A 17,785-nucleotide genomic window follows, 5' to 3' on the forward strand; every position below is an offset into this window, starting at 1 on the left:
GTCCACAAGCTTGTTCAGTAGCGGCGCCATCCTCCTCGAAAGGATCTTCGTGATGATCTTGTAGAAGATATTGCAGCAGGAGATAGGCCCACTGTTGGGTTGATTGAAGTCTTCGGAATTAGGGAAATCACGGTTGTGTTGAAGTTCTTCAACAACTGGCCTGTTTCAAAGAACTCCTTGACTGCCTCAACCACGTCTTTGCCAACTCCATCCCATTGTTTCTTGAAGAATGCCGAGGAGTAGCCATCGGGTCCCGGTGCCTTGTCGTTCCCAATGTCAAACAAGGCTTTTTTGATCTCCTCGACCGTGATGGCTCGAACCAGGTCTCTGTTGTCCTCCTCACTCACAAGAGGGCCTTGTCTAATCATGTCCAACTTGATTGGTTCCGGCACCTTCTTGGTTCCCCAGAGTGTCGAGTAGAATTCCACAAACTCACTGATAATTACCTCTTGATCCCTTGTGATAGTGTCGTCTCTCCTGTAGAGGAATGCAATATAATTGCGTGAGTTGTTCCTATTAACAAGAGAATGGAAGAACGAATTCGGTGATGAACAAATTCAGTGACAAACGAATTCGGTGATGAACAAATTTAGTGATGAATAAATACGGTGACGAACGAATTCGGTGATGAATAAATTCGGTGACGAACGAATTCGGCGATGAACAAATTCGGTGACGAACGAATTCGGTGATGAACAAATTCGGTGACGAACGAATTCGGTGATGAACAAATTCGGTGACGAACGAATTCGGTGATGAACGAATTCGGTGATGAATAAATTCGGTGAGGAACGAATTCGGTGATGAACGAATTCGGTGATGAATAAATTCGGTGGCGAACGAATTCGGTGATGAACGAATTCGGTGATGAACAAATTCGGTGACGAACAAATTCGGTGACGAACGAATTCGGTGATGAACGGTGAACGATGAACGATGAACGATGAATGATGAAAGAACTTAGTCTGCAGACGAACTTTTAGCTCCCAATAGAATTTAGTAAGCTCGGGCCTTTTAAGAAAAACGCCCTCGTGATACTGTTGATGGATGACAACTTATATTTGTATGTTTTGTTTTCGGCACGTGTCCACTGAGTACTCCTGTACTCAGCCCTGCATGTATTTATAAATATGCAGGTTGAACGTCAAGATGGAGAAGAATTGATCGGAGTCGATGCTACTAAATAAGCATGTGGATTTCTCGATGATTCGTGTCTTCATACACGAAGTCGTTTAATAGGGACCTCTTTTCCGCTGCCTATATTTTTTGTTAAGTGAGAATCTTATAGTCACACCTTCGAACTCTGATTTAGTTGCTATGGTGAATAATTCAATTTTGAGATTTTGTAATTAAATACTTGGCTTCCAATTTGTGGTATCAATTGATTGGCCTTTCGGCAAGTCCCTTGAGTTCTTTCCTCGTTTCGTTAATTCCTCTTATTAGTCACGGATTTCCCGCCTTTGCTATCATTAACAAAGTGCGGTCGTGACAGCCTCGTTAAAACCTCCTAGAGATAAAACCCAGTGGGAAAAAATCCCTAGGAGGAAAAAGAGTACCCCCGTGGACGAGAGCAATGCTAGACTCCCAAGTGCTCGGTCACTTGCTCATGCGGATAAAGGGAGTATAAAACTGCATATGTTACCTTCTTCACCTCAAAGTGCTTGGGTTCAAATGCCGATCCGTCGAATATCAAGGCATTCCTGCCTCGCCACATCAGGCTGACCATTGCGATGGGGGCTAGTCTTCTAGCCTTGTGGATTATTGCCGCGCCACTTCTTTCCTTGATCATCCACTTGATTGCCCTCAATATGGTGGTAATGTTCCTCTGCATTCCCAGCCAAGACTTGATCTCCATCCAAACTGCCCAAGTCTTGTAGCATTTGAAGAAAAGGTGGTCCACGGACTCCGTGTACGCCATGCACAAGGGGCTGCGTTGATCTATGTTCTTGTAGCCCAGTCTGTCCCTCGTTGGAAGTCGTCCTCTGAAAGCTCTTTCATTTTTTTTGATGAATCAATGAATGAAATATAACGACAAAAAGTAAAGTACTAGCAGGACACGGGCATACCCGATGGATACATGCCTAAAAGCCGAAGCTATGTAGCTCGGTGGGGGGAGTAAACTCTAGGGAAACGTAGCCCTAAGAGTTGGTAACACAAACCGAAGAGCACCACATAATATGAAGGGGTTGGCAGCGGAAGCATGCGTTTTAATTGATCACATATACGGATCTATTTTGCAGATTATTTAGACATATTTTATTCGCATAATTATCACATGTATCATGCTCATAACTTGAATTTCGAACATGCTTTAGCACAAAAAACCCTAAAACATGCTTGCTACGGAGTTAGCCAATTTACCTCGTTGATTCTCCAAAGAATCGTCGATTGCTCGCGCCTTCTCCACGATGATCTTCAATACTAGACCACGGATCTTCTGACTGGTGTCCCGAACTCTATTCCGACATCAGGGTGGGCTGATCTTATCGAAACACTAGGACTTGAATAAAGAAGACAGAAATTTCTCACGGAGGAGAAAATCCTTTTGAAATTTTCGTCCCCTCTAAAATTAGAGTGGGCAAATTTTCATGACAATTAATTGTCTCTTTTATGTCTCCTTTATTCTCCTATTTATAATAGTTCATATTGGGCCCAGTCAGTGATCTATGGAAGGTTTTGGATATGAGCTCCCCCAATTAACTTTTTACTAATTAAATTGAACTCATAATTTAATACAAGCTTATATTGGAATATTACGAGCAGCCACTACAGAAGTAATATTGAACTCCCCATCCAAATCCGAAATTACAAGTAATCCGGGTTTCCATTTTGTTTATTATTTATTTCCCGTGCTTAAGATATAAATGTCTATTAATTAATTAAAGTCTGCTATGGACTTAATTAATTAACATCTTATTAATTCCAAGAGTGGACTAAGCAAGAAACACTTATTTATTATTCATAGAGTAATAAAACTCTAACTGGCCAGTTTCCGAATAATAAAACCTTGTTCAAGCTCCGCTTGAGGACATTATCAAATGAGACTCTCCTCGCGCACGATTCAACATAATAGCAATCCTAGAACGCTAGATAATGATCACCACTACCCAATATACCTGGTTCGTTGGGTGACGAAAAACCCGCACCTTTAGTAAGTCAAAGTAGTAGATACTCAATGAGCAATGTAGATTAAGAAATAGATATTTATCAAGACCTCGTCTTTCAGTAGATAGCATAAAGACTTGTCTTGCTGTTAGATCCTTTCAGTGCTATACCACACCAACGTCATCTTATTTCAATGAGGCTTAGAAATAATCGGACTGACATTGCAACCTTTCACGATAGGTAGCCAATGCCTATCTAGGTTGTGAAATTCTTCTTCTCTTTTGCAAAGCATTGCTTAGAACTGACTGTAGTACCTTAAAGTGAGCGCAACCCACGACCAGTCTACTAAGCAAAAGACGTAGGCTTTGTTTACTTCTTATGCATTTACATGTTTATAAGACATCTTATAAACGCACAAGCAAACACAAAGTAATAATATATTGATTCTATTCGTGCAAGCTGCTCGAATGATACTGAATCGGGTCAAAAGTGGATTGTAGAGTTTTTCCGTACACAAGCAAGATTCTATTCGTGCGAAGTCGCTCGAAACATGCTTTTCAGTATACTAACCCTAACAATCTCCCACTTATACTCAAAACATGCTTTCGAGTATACCCACTACCAAAACTCTCCCACTTATACACAAAGCAGGTCTTGGAGCTAGATATATCGAACTACCATTCATTTCACATCATGTTTGAAACATGTTGCCACAAAGGCAATTTATGTGAAAAATATGCTTGGTTGTTCTCTGATAATATGTTTTCCACCAATATGTCTTTGCTGCGTACTTGATCTTTAATTAATTTCATCTCTCTATGTGATTGCTTAGCTTATGATCTCGTGTTCCCTTGAGTTAGCCTTTGCTAGAGTAAAATACTCATCGGCATACTCAAACTTACGATCATAGCTTCTAGGAGTATACTCCAAATGTAAACACATATAATGAGGATGACTTACTCGATCACTGATTAGTCATAAGACTTAGTCAGTGTAACCCCAAGGACATTACATGAATGACTGGTAAACTAGAATATAGCGATTAGTCTTTCTCAAGTACTATGGTATATCCATTACCTTAATCAAAGTCATTTGCCATAGTTAATATGATATATACTTGCTATGCAAAAGCACAACTAGTATCAAACTTAGTACACATCATAGCATACATGAGACATCTTTCTGTAGAACTAGTCTCATAATTCTTGTTCTCACTAAGTGTCAAACGGCACTTGACTAGAGACAAGACAATTCCATCTTGAATGGTAAAAACCTTTTCATGGAAATTCTAATGCTAAAATGTTCCAAGCAACGTATAGATATAGGATTCCTAAGAGAATTCAACATTCTTTCTAGCAATCTCAAAGAATTAGATGCTTAGAATGTAATTAGTTTCTCTTAAATCCTTTATCTTAAACTGGGTAGACAACCAGTTTCCTACGCTAGATACCAATCTTAGTTGTTTGCAACTTTTATAGATTTCATCATCGTAGAGTACCAATAATACCATATTTAATGCACTTTCAACTTCCTTGTCCTCACAACACATTTAAGGGCACATGTCAAATTCCAAACATTTGACAATCTAGCTAAAACACATACTCTGATTTAGATGCGTGCCTAAGACCACAAAGGTCTCCATAAGCTTCCAATCATGTGTTTCTTGCCCTCTATTACATACCTATTAGGATGTTCCATGTAGATGATTTCTTCAAGACTTCTATTAATAGAAAGTTGTCTTGACAATCATGATACATACATTCTAATTATGTAAGTGCTGATAGACAGAAGGATCAAACAAATCTTGGCACAACAACAGTGAGAATATGATATTTCTCTTTGGGAATAGCCCATTGACATTGAATAGCCATTTGAGATCCACATTTACACTTGCAAATGTACTAGCTCCCACTGACTGACACAACCTGTAGGCAGTATTGCAAGTCTTGTAAAATATGTTGTCTATCTAAGATTGTAGTTTGGAATCTACGACCTTTCCAAGGATGAATATCCAAACGAACCAATTCTACATTGTAGTTAAAGGGATTATGTTCAAGTTAATCTAAGACCGAGTCTTGCGACACTCTTAGACCCATGAACTTGTTATGTTCCTAGGAACGCTCCCACTACGACATGGTTCTAATAATCTTAGGTGTTGAAGTTGATTTTATTAGTGCATAAGCTTCTAATGGTATTAGTCCTTGGTAACGTGGAAAATTCGATATCTCTCTTTGTACTGAGAGTTATCACACTATTAGGCTTTTAGTTTCTTTCTTGATCTTCATACAAGAATTCAATCTTTGAAGATTACAGAACTTATAACCTTACATCATTTGGGAAAACCTTAAAACATGCCTGATCAGTACTCAACTCCAATTACTTGGATACCTTTCCAACATGCATTGGAACAACATTACACCTTGAGATGTGCTAGACTAGGGTCGCTCTAGTCCACAACTCGTGTTTTGTAGAAGGTACTGATGATGGTAGTTTCTTTAAGGTGTATCTCGTTATATCTAATGCTTATCCCATCAATGATAAGATTTTCATGAGTACAACTCATCACTTAATCAAACTTGTCTTAGAAAGACTTCGATTCCTTCTTACATAACTATCCCATTCTTCAGAAGAACGCTTGAATTCGTCAATGGAGGTTAGACTCCCACTACTGATCATAACCCATTGCTTGTATCCTTATGGTGTAAACCATTGAAACTTGCTAGTCTTTCTATGTTGCACTTCCGTAAGCGATCTGAATCGAATGATTCTCACTTATAGTGCATCAAACAGACATTCTCGACTTTCAAGCTATTTAACAAACAAATCGTTAAAATCTTGATGGTCTGGATCAGTTTGAATAATAGCTAAGTATTTTCTTGGCCTTAAGACTAGGAGCCATAAATACTTTATCATTCATGGTTTAAGAAGTTGATGTGTTGTTTAATACTCAATCTTGTTGCATCTATATTATTTCAATACTATGATGACTTAAACATCAACCATAAAACAATAATTGAGCATTGATAGCTCCCACTACAACAAAAGCCTAACTGGATCAAGATCTCTTACTTAGAAGTTGCATTGTCATGTAAGTCATTGTCCTTCTTTGAAATAAATGTCAATCCAACTTACAAAGCATCTACATTCGCTTAAACATACTTCGATGACAATTTAGGCTCTCTCATTTCCATATCTAGTCTTTTGTTCAAATGAACTAGGACTTGCTGCTAACAAGATCAAGCTATCTCATATATCCTGTGTGAACTTCTGAATCTCGCAGTTTCTTAGGATTATTGTCCCCACAGAGCAGGTGGCGATAATATTGGAAACCACATTCTAGTTAATACTATTTATTTTTGAGAAGTTCGCCTTCATGAACTTGCTATTTCTTAGGATTATTGTCCCCACAGAGCGGGTGGCGATAATATTAGAAAAAAAACTTCATAAATTGCAGACCAATTGATGGAGACCATATACAACGCACTTGTTGTAATTATCGCTTAGATATTTTATATGGTTTTTGGCATAATTATCACATAAGCAGATAAGGCAGATAATCCACTTATAAAGATAAATATCAAATAAACAGATTAATTCATTTAATGCATGACATTTAAACACACTGGATAATTAACGGTAATTATTTAAAATTAAATAATTATGTTTTATCTTGGATAATGATTATCCAAATTCATTTAGGATTTGTCAAGATAGTGTTAACTATCTAAATCCATTTAGGATTATTCTAGATTTTATTCCGATAAAATCAAATCCTTCAATTCAAGATAACGTTGATCTAGGATTATCATTATTTAAATCGTTCTAGGATATTACTAGATAGAAACGATTCCATCATAATCCATATGATAAATAAAATCCAATCAACCAAGATTTATATAAATTTTAATTCTATTTAGAATAGATATCCAGAATATATCCAACATTACTTAGGATTTCTCAGATAAATGAGTTTATCTAAATCCAATAAATAAGGATTTTCTTATAAATTATCTTTATCCTAATCTATATAGGACATAAATCCAAAAGATAAGGATAACTTGGATTAATGTTTATTTTAATCCATCTAGGATTTGTTTTAATAGAATTAAATCTATTCAAATCCATTGGATTAATATATATTAATCATAATCCATCTAGGATTTATTCTTGGAATAAATCCATAGATTTAGATAATATTATATTATAATTGTTCAAATCTATCTAAGATTTATCTAGGAACAAATCCATATAAATCTATAAGATAAGAATAAAATATTATATTTATCATTATCCAAATCCATCTAGAATTTATCTATGAATAAATTCATATAAATTCAATGGATAAGAATAAGATAATATTATCATTATCTAAATCCAACTTGGATTTGTCTAGGAATAAATCCATATAAATCCATAGGATATAGAAAAAAATTAGATTATTATTTTCCAAATATAACTAGGATTCATCTAAGAATAAAATCCACATAAATCCATTAAATAAGGAAATAATCTAATTAATCCATGATTTAATTCATAATTAAATTTTATATAATATATAAAATCCACAAAAGATATATTCAAATCTTATTTCCATATTTATCTTGAATTATTTCCGAAATTAAATCCAAGGATTTGGAAACCCTAATCAAATTTGGAAAGCGAAGTCACGGAACGAGACGATGCGACGTCGCGCGGGTGGGATCCGCACGAGCGCTGCGCACATGATGAAACCCTAATTTGGCTCGGCTGGACTCCCACTGAATCCACGGCCACCGCTGCCCCGACTTTGCCTCACGCACGCTGCTGTACGCGTCACACAGACTGCCCAGCCTAAAGGCTTGGGTTGCCGATGCATTCAGCCCAGCGTGCCACGCTCAGCAGCTTCCCGTCGCACAGCCTGCTCATGCTGCTGCTGCGACGCTTCCGGCAGCCACTCCGTTTCTTGCAGACGCTGCTGTCGCTGTGACAACAGCTTCCTCCGAGCTCGGGATCTGCCCAAGATGGGCTTCCACTCGAAAAGCTGTCTCCACCGGCGACCTGCTGCTGTGCGGTGCTGCGACGCCCCCGGCAGCCAAGAACCGCCGCTGTTCGTCGCACAACCAGCCTGCAGCTGTATCGTCGTCGCTTGAGCGACGTCGTCTCTGCAGCCACTGTCGGCAGCCGCTGCTGCTCGGCGAACCACCGTCGCCGTGTGAACTGGACGTCTTGATTCAACTTGAATCATGTACATCACACAATTGGAGTCAAAGTAATCATTACATTATGTTTTGATTACATATATTAGGAATTTAATTGCACACATTACGTCTTCAACAATCATGGATAAAAACAACGCAATTCATCCAACCACGCAACGGTTAAAACATGCATTGAAGCAATTCACATAACATGAAATTCATCCACATAATCAGAGCAAAAAATTGGCTCTAATACCAATTGTTGGGGTTTGGAGCCCCTTGCACAGCGGAAGACTTGTACAAAACAAATAAATCAGACGTAGGATCTATTTGACCGATTATGGAATTAATCTATTCACATGTTAACACAGAATTACATACTAGAACGCAGATAATTCATGCTCAAAGAATATAAATCCTAAATCATGAATTCCACGGTTTAGAGTTACCGATTTGATTCTCCAAAGAATCGTCGATTGCTCGCGCCTTCTCCACGATGATCTTCAATACTAGACAACGGATCTTCTGACTGGTATCCCGAACTGTATTCCGACATCAGTGTGGGCTGATCTTATCGAAACACTAGGACTCGAATAAAGAAGACAAAACTTTCTCACGGAGGAGGAGTTGAAGATCTCACAGAGGAGAAATTCAATTAGGAAAAATCGTTCCTTTCTCAAATATGAGAGTGGATGAAATTTTTCCACAATGATAATTGTGTTTTTCTGTCTCCTTTATTCTCCTATCTATAATAGTTACATATTGGGTCCAGTCAGGTATCTATGGAAGGTTTTGGATATGGGCTCCCCCAATTAGCTTTTTACTAATTAAATTGAATCCACAATTTAATACAAGCTTATATTGGAATATTACGAGCAACCACTACAGACGTAATATTGACTTCCCCATCCAAATCTGAAATTACAAGTAATCCGGGTTTCCATTTTGTTTATTATTTATTTCTCACGCTTAAGATATAAATGTCCATTAATTAATTAAAGTCTGCTATGGACTTAATTAATTAACATCTTATTAATTCCAAGAGTGGACTTAGCAAGAAACACTTATTTATTATTTATGGAATAATTAAATTCCAACTGGCCAGTTTCCGAACAATAAAACCTTGTTCAAGCTTCTCTTGAGGACATTATCAAACGAGACTCACCTCGCGCACGATTCAACATAATAGCAATCCTAGCACCGCTAGATAATGATCACCACTACCCAATATACCTGGATCGTTGGGTGACGAAAAACCCACACCTTTGGTAAGTCAAAGTAGTACATACTAAATATCGTATGCTCAATGCTAACGTACATTGATTAAGAAATAGATATTTATCAAGACCTAGTCTTTCAGTAGATAGCATAAATACACGTCTTGCTATTAGATCCATTTAGTGCTATACCACACCAATGTCATCTTATTTCAATAAGGCTTAGAAATAATCGAACTGACATTCCAACCTTTCACGATAGGTAGCCAAAGCCTATCTAGGTTGTGAAATTCTTCTTTTTCTTTTGCAAAGAATTGCATAGAACGGACTGTAGTTACCTTAAATTGGACGCGGTCCACAACCGGTCTACTAAGTAAAATACTTAGGCTTTGTTTACTTCTTATGCATTTAAATGTTTATAAAACATCTTATAAACGCACAAGCAAACACAATGTAATAACATACTGATTCTATTCGTGTAAACTGCTCAAATAATACTGAATCGGGTTAAAAGTGGATTGTAGAGTTTTTCCGTATACAAGCAAGATTCTATTCGCGCGAAACATGCTTAAACTCGCTCGAAACATGCTTTTCAGTATACTAAACCTAACACTGCTGAGCGCAGGGTGGGGGGCGAAGCGATGCGTGATGCCCAGGCAGACGTGCCCTCGGCCAAATGGCATTGGGCGCAACTTGCGTTCAAAGCCTCGATGGTTTACGGGATTCTGCAATTCACACCATGTATCGCATTTCGCTACGTTCTTCATCGATGCGAGAGCTGAGTTATCCATTGCCGAGAGTCGTTATGACATTTGTAAGACATTCGGTTGCCCCCACACGGTCCGCGAACGGGGCGGGGGGGACACTTCGTTAAGTATTCCTTGGCGCATTCCGTGCCGGGGTTCATTAGCCCGCACGGCGTGACACGAAGGAGCACGCCGGCGGGGGATGAGAGAGTAGGGGGCTCCGTCCCAACCGAATATGAGATAAAGAACATGGTGGACTCGTGTGCCTTGCTCGGTTTGGAAGACATCATGTCGAAGGGATGCAAGTACACTTGGACGAACCATGCTATCTCGAGCAAGATTATAGGGCCATGATCAACAACGCTTGGTTCACCAAAGGTTACTTGGCTAGTACGGAGTTTTTGCCATCGGGATCGTACACGGACCACTCACCGGCCGTCACTACCCTCTTTGGTAACATTGTCTCGTACCCAAAGCCTTTTAAATTCTTTAATTTTTGGCTCAAGCATGCATGCTTCAATAAGCTCGTGGAGGATAATTGGGCCTCCAACATCCGAGGGAAGGCTCAATACGTGCTCGCCAAACTAGGGAAAGAATTCAAGAAGCATCTCAAGGAGTTCAATTTCAAAGAGTTCAGTGAGCTCTCAAAGAGGGCCAAGGAGGCCGGGGAAACCTTGCCCTTCAGATCCAGATCACTAATCAGAAGAAGAAGACTGTCTACCTTGAGAATTCTGAAAGGGAATATTATAAGCAAAAATTTGTGACTTTTTTTATGAGGATGTTGTTTTGGGAAATTCAATTATGAAATTTAATTTCTATGTGATTGAGTTAATTATGTGAAATTAGTAGTTGTGAGTTATGTGAAAGAATGTGATTGAATTTCCAATGTGTGAATTAAATTAAATAGGATCATGCATAATTATTCTAGCCATTTTATTGGAATTTCCGGCCATCCTATTTATTGGAAACAATATTTTCTTTCTTGGATTTAATTAATTGTTTTGGGATATTTATCCAAATTAAATCCAAACCAAATTGTCCCTATGTTATTCTACATGATTTTCGACCCCTTGTCCCTCCCTTGAAATTTTCGACTTCTCCTAGTCATTAGGAGAAGGAATTATTTTGTTGATTTAATTGGTATCTTGTTTGTCTCCTTCCTTGAATTAAAATCCAATTAAATCTTACCATATCGAGCCAAATCTCTGCATATCCTATTTTAATTAGGATTTGACTCTTTCCTTCTTTGAGACCTCATTATTTTCGCCCATATGCCTTTCAATTACTTGTGGGATTAATTAATTTGTTACCTATTTTGTGGGAGTCTTTTCCTACAAGAAATTACCAAATTTAAATCTTATTCCTATTTAATTTGAGGATTTAAATATATTTTCCTTGTTTACATCCCACTATCACACGCCTATTTTCTTTAATTTTGGAATTTATTCATTGACTTCTATATTTTATTCTTCCACAATTTTAATTGCCTTATTTAATTGTGGGATTTATCCTAGACTATAAATTAAAAGAACCCTAACCCTAGCCCTCATATTTTTCGCCTCCCTCTCTTCCTCCCCTTCTCCACCAATTCCTTATTCTTGCATCATTGTGGAGTTGGAAATTCAAGATTCATCGAAGAATCGCATCATTCGTTATTCCTACCGATTGTTTTTCAAGAGAAAGGTATACTTTGATTCATCTTTCTCCTTCTTACCATTGAATCCATGTTTCTTGATCCCCTCGTGCATATAGTGAGTGTAGAAATCTTAGATCTAAAAATTAATCGGTTGGGAAGGATGTTTGCATGAGAAAGTATGTGTATGTGCGTGTATGTATATGTGTGTGTGAGTTTGTGGGTGATTCATTGGTGAATGCTATGTGTAAATAGGGGAACATGGTTGTGATGTCGTTTTTGAAGCATGAATATGTATTTGTGGACGAATGATAGACAAACCCTAGTTTGTAAATGTTGAGCATGAAAATTGTGGTGTTCGGACAGTAGGTTCCGACGCGTGTTTGGCCTACCTAACGATCTTATTTTGGCACGAATTTTTCACTGAGTGAAATTTTATGTGTCTTCTGTGTTGTGTCAAAATTACAGCCCCTTTTGACCAAAGATGAATTTTTAACGAAGTTTTCAATTGAACTGCCAGTCCTGTCAGAATTTGTATTCTCGTCTAGTGAGTTTCGTTTTTGTTTTGACAAAGATGTGATTTTGGTGTGGATTTTTAACTGGATGAACCTTGATGTGTCTACTGTGTGGTGACCAAATTTAGCTTCAAATGATATTGAAAGAGCAGGTTTGCGTAGGTGTCGTTCAAGCAAGGATGTATCCTACTGATCAGGATGAAACAATCCCCTGCTAAGCCTAAACCTGGTATCAATAAATCCTCAACCCTCTTCTACTGTGTAGTATAGTGAAGGTAGGGGTCGAATCCCACAGAGATGGTGACGGTTGGAGTGATTGTGGTGATATTCTGGAAGAGTTTGGTTTAGCTACCACGCTTGGGTTGAGTCTCTACCTAGACGGAAAATTAAGATGGTGTCCTACTGACTAGGAAGGGTGAATGGTGGTCGACATGTAGTGGTGTACGTGGAATTATGGTGAATGCGGTGTAACAGAAAATATGCGGAAAGTACTATGTTTCTATAAAAGGCTAAACAGGAAAGCAGGGAATAAGTGGTAGTTGTGGTGACTAGGCTGACAGATCTGCAGGATGTAATTAAAAGTAAAGGACAAAAGCAAAAATGTATCTAAAAAGTAAAGTGGTCCCCAACATTGGATATGGACCTCATCTTCTTCAACAAACACAAACTAAATCAGAAGAAAAACAAACCAGATCCAGCACCATTAAAAACACCGATTAACAACTCAAGAAACCAGATCTACAAATTAAACCTTAAACAAACAGATCGAAACCCGAAACTGCAATTACGCCCACTGGTCAACATGCAAGTATGCAGAAACCTCGTGAACAGGGCTTTCCACTCTTAACTAATTCAGGTCTAAAAACTAAAGACAATCTAGGCTAGCGAACACAGAAAGTTTAACTATGTAACTTAAAACATGCGATTCAACACTGGAGATTACCGTAACAGCTAGATCTAAATTATCTAGGCGGAAAGAAAAGAGAAAACGAAACGAACCAAAACGAAAACAACTTCATAGCACTTAGAAAACGTTTGGAATCACAACTAAAACTTTAAAGTACGAAATTGTTTGAGAACACAGCAGATCCAACGAAGGAACACTAAATGCGAAAACTAAGAAAGCAAGTACAAGGTGTTTTGCCACTTCGGGCGATAGAACAGTAACACGGTGGAAACACGCTGGCTGGAACGAGAGAATGGAACTCCGGGAAACTGACGATCTTCAAGTGACCATGGCTGTGGCGAGGAACGAGAAACTCGAAAGATAATGCTGAAGGACTGATTGACCGAAGAGAGATTGCTAGCTAAGTTTAGGAGTTCACTAACTACTTGATGATGATTCTCTCTCCAAGTGGCTTCTTTATATAGGGAGGCCTCCCTTGATTTTTAGGGTCGACTCTCGGCGTGAAACGACTCTTTTGCCCCCTTGCTATCTGTTGATCTGTCCCAGCTATCCGTCTTCTCCATCTCGAGCCATTTTTGCATGTATACTGGTCAGTACGTAATCGTCCTGACGCCCTTTTCACCTGAAGTATCTGAAGCTTTGCCTACTGGCTAGAACACTCAACCTGCACACTTAAGCAACTTGTTTTGCAGATAAAGTTCAACTATGCACATCATACTGACCAGTAACCAAGGTCTAGAATGCGACTTATCAAACTGCTCACACTTACCACATGCTTGTCCTCAAGCGTGAAGACAAACAAAAGAAGTAAGTCGTATTCTAGCCTGGTTACTCCCCTGACCGACTCTACCTAAACTAGACTCTATACCACGACGCAAAGAAAAACACTTGAACAAACACAGAAAAACACACAATCAAACATAAAAAGACTAAAACACAAAGATTGAGCTATATTTTTAACCATCCCTCCCCTCCCATCGGGATTAGGTGCAATCCGGCCTTAGACAGCCTTGAGCTTCCGCCACCCCCTCTTTCTTTCCCAGTCAGTATATCCGCTTGTCAAGATCGCCCAAACTCTCAGCCAAACACTAGGTTCACTCAGTCACTCATACCTTACCAGGACGATTAGGACTGCATTCTCTCAATATGCTCAACCACAATTGCTTCGGACTTAGATCTCACGTGCAGCTACTGAAGGACTTAAAGGCTTGTAATGGGGCTATTGGTTTGTAATGTTTTGGGGTGGATGTTCCTAAGGCTCTAGGTTCAAAATTTCTGCTTCATTGAGGTGGGAGAACTGTGTGCACTCGGGCTTTTGGTTAGTTGCTTTTCTTGGCTGGTGCTTCTGGCTGGGGTCTCCAACTGGTCAGTGGCTTCTTGTGGCTTCGCCACCCTTATACCTTCTTCATTTTTTTGTGGTCGAGTTTTTATTCTGACCATTTTCTTCATATTATTTCTTCTTCTCTTTTTTTCTCTTTTTTTTCCTTTTTCCCCCTGTGGCTTCGCCACCCTTATACCTTCTTCTTCTTTTTTTTGTGTACCTGGGATGACTCCCTGGTCGATTTTCTTCCAAACTTTCTTGTCCAGCTGGATTCTGCTTTCTTGTACACCCTTCTAGCCAGTAAGCTTCATTCGCTTCATGCCTTGCACACACACAGTCCCAGTGGCTAGGGGTATTTATCTGGGTATAAAGAGTTAGAAAAGAGGTTCTAAAGGTGGTTTTTTTTTTTTGGGGGGGGGGTTCCTACTGCCTTCAGTGTTGCTACACGCAGTCACTTCACCCTAGGCAATTTGTGGCAGCCGCTCTTTTCTTTTCTAAACATGTGGAAAGTGGTTCCACTTAAAGCTTATAACTCACATTTTAAGAGGGCTTCCGTGTTTTGCTCTAAGTATGGGCTTTTCTCTCATACTCACATCATCTATCCTGGCTAGGAGGTACTAAGGGGGGTGGTTTCTGTTTTCCTGCATGTCTTATTTCCCTCAATCCCCTCACCGTCAGCTCAAGACAGTTGAGTTTTAAGCCCAATCAACACACAAAATAAAAAAAACTATACCTAACAGGACACTAACACAAGCACAAACACAGACCACACATATACACATTCATCATACTAGTCATTGCGTCCCCCCTCCCACTTCACAAGTGTCTGCCCTCAGATAGGGCTGTGAAGTGGAAAAGGTAATGGCCAGTATGATGGACACAGACAAACAGACAAAAACAACATATTAAAACTAAAACTTCTCACACTTAGACTATGGACTGGGCTAAGTGGGAGAGTTTGAAAACCTAAACAGAAACCAACAAACAAAACACACATATATACAAAACTCCTCACACTTAGGCCATGCAATGGGCTAAGTGTGAGCCAACATGCTTACAAAAAAGAAAACAGAAAACACAAACACATGCGCCAAAAAGACAAACCCTTTACTTCTCACACTTAGACTATTAAATAGGCTAAGTGTTAGAAATGGGGTTTGCACACAAACAACAAATTATACTACCTAAAAATAACAATTAAAGTACGAAAAAAACTAAAAACTGAAAATAAAAAGAAAACTAACTGGTCAGGTGGGGTGGTGGTCACTTGTTCCTCCTGCTCCTTCGCGGGGCAGGTTGTGGTGCAGGTGGTTCTTCTGGTTGCTCCTCCTCATTCTCGGATTGCTTGTTCCCAGATTCATCGGCATCTCCTTCCTCTTCGGCATCTCCTTCCTCTTGTTCCGCCTCTTGTTTCTGCTCTACTTCTTTCATCTCGGTTAATACCTCCTCTGATACTCGTGGTTCATTAGCTCGGCCTCCATGGCCACTTGGTTCAACAGCTTCCTCTTGGCCTCGTTGCGTTAACTCCATCAATATCCCATCTATCACGGACGCCATACTGGCCATTTCTGTTATCAACCGGTGGTTTTCCTCTCCTAGCCTGGTAACAATCATCTCCAAAGCCTCTTGCTTCTGACTCTGCCTCGTCTGTCCTGCAGACTCCTTCAGGATCCCTTCCATTACTAATGCTAACCGTGTCATTTCTGATCTCATCTGTCTTTTTTCCTCCGCTATCTCGTCCACAGCCTTCTCTAGCCTTTCCTGTCTCTGCTCCTGATCTTGTGTTCCCGGATGTGCTGCAGATCTCCCACTCGGTATAGCTTCTTCTCCCATTGCGTAGAAACTTGGTACGCCCTGCCTCATGTAAACGGTGTTCGTTCGGACGAACAAAGGTGTATCAAAGAGACCAGGAGGATCCACCATGATCTTGTCGGATAATTCTTTGGCCTCCGTGATGATAATGTTGTTTCTGACGAACACTCCCAAGATATGGCAGAGAGTGAGGTTCCTTGCTGGGTGGGTGGCAATTAGATGGCATTGGTAGGCAGTCCAAAAACCCAAATGTAACTTCGCGCACCAGAGAAGATATAACTCCGTCATCGATGTCCTAACAGCGGAGTTCGACTGCTCCAATAAATTGAAATCCAGGTAAAGCTGTACAAGACGCAGAATTGGGTTGTTGAAATGAACGGAGCGGGAAATAGTGGACTGGAATTGCCCTGCATCAGGGTGAGTAAGTTCCTCCCAGGCTTCCTGGGGCTCAAATTCCACATGTCTGCGGGGAATTCCACGCTCCCTACTTCTCCACTCAGGCCCTATGGCCTCCTCTAAACTGCACATTCCCAGACGCACGGTCCTCTCAATCAAGCTCATCCGAATCTCTCCGCCAAACAGCCTAAAACTGATACATTCCTCATTTAGATCAGTGGTGACCTTAAACCTAAAGGTCGTGAAAAACTCATTCGCTAATCTAACCGGGACACTCGGATCCCCATTGTCCAACAACCATTCGAATCCTAACGCGTGCAAATAAGAGAGAAACTGCTCGCGGGCACCTAACTCATCTAAAGAACGAATATGAAGTACCTTTCCGCTTTTCACCTGCTTACTCCCTTTATCCTTGGTATCGAAAGCTTTCTGTAGCTCCTTCGAGTCGAAGAGCTTCATCTCCTCCACCAGATCATCAGTAAGGTCCACTGTCCAGCGCCGGTACCTCAGTCTCTCTACCGGTGGGTGGACTAACTCCCGATGATCATTCTGAAGTTGTTGTTCGGCGTACTCCTCATCCTCCAAAGAGATATCGCTGTCGGAGGTTGATTCCTCGCTGGCAGCGTATTCGCTATCCCTTTGTTCCCTCCGGTGTTCCTGGACTCGCTGAACTGACTCAGTAATGACTATGCCAGTGTTCACTGTATGTGGCTTCTTGTTGCTGGGCTTCTTCTTCATAGGGGCCTTCCCTTTTCGTTTTCTCTCCTCTCGGTATCTAACTTCATCTCCGTCATCTTTGTCTTTCTCTTCTTCGGGTTCCTTCTCAGCTTGTGTTGAAAGTGGATCCTGGGTAGTAGGACTGGTCTCCTTGTGGCCTACTGACCTGGATGCGAGGTCCAGACCCTCAGCCATCCCGTCAGCCTCTTCACCTTGGCCACTCAGTGTTGGAGAGACTG

At 40.0% G+C, this 17,785-nt stretch overlaps 1 non-coding gene across 1 annotated transcript; it reads right to left on the reverse strand.

Annotated features, from left to right (window-relative positions):
• Positions 1-10,145: 10,145 nt before the first annotated feature.
• Positions 10,146-10,301, reverse strand: LOC121773058. Its single transcript, XR_006044634.1, has one exon. It is a non-coding gene; the product is annotated as a 5.8S ribosomal RNA (ribosomal RNA).
• Positions 10,302-17,785: the final 7,484 nt, after the last annotated feature.

This window comes from Salvia splendens, chromosome 16 (assembly GCF_004379255.2).
Source record: "Salvia splendens isolate huo1 chromosome 16, SspV2, whole genome shotgun sequence".
NCBI classification, from domain to species: domain Eukaryota; kingdom Viridiplantae; phylum Streptophyta; class Magnoliopsida; order Lamiales; family Lamiaceae; genus Salvia; species Salvia splendens.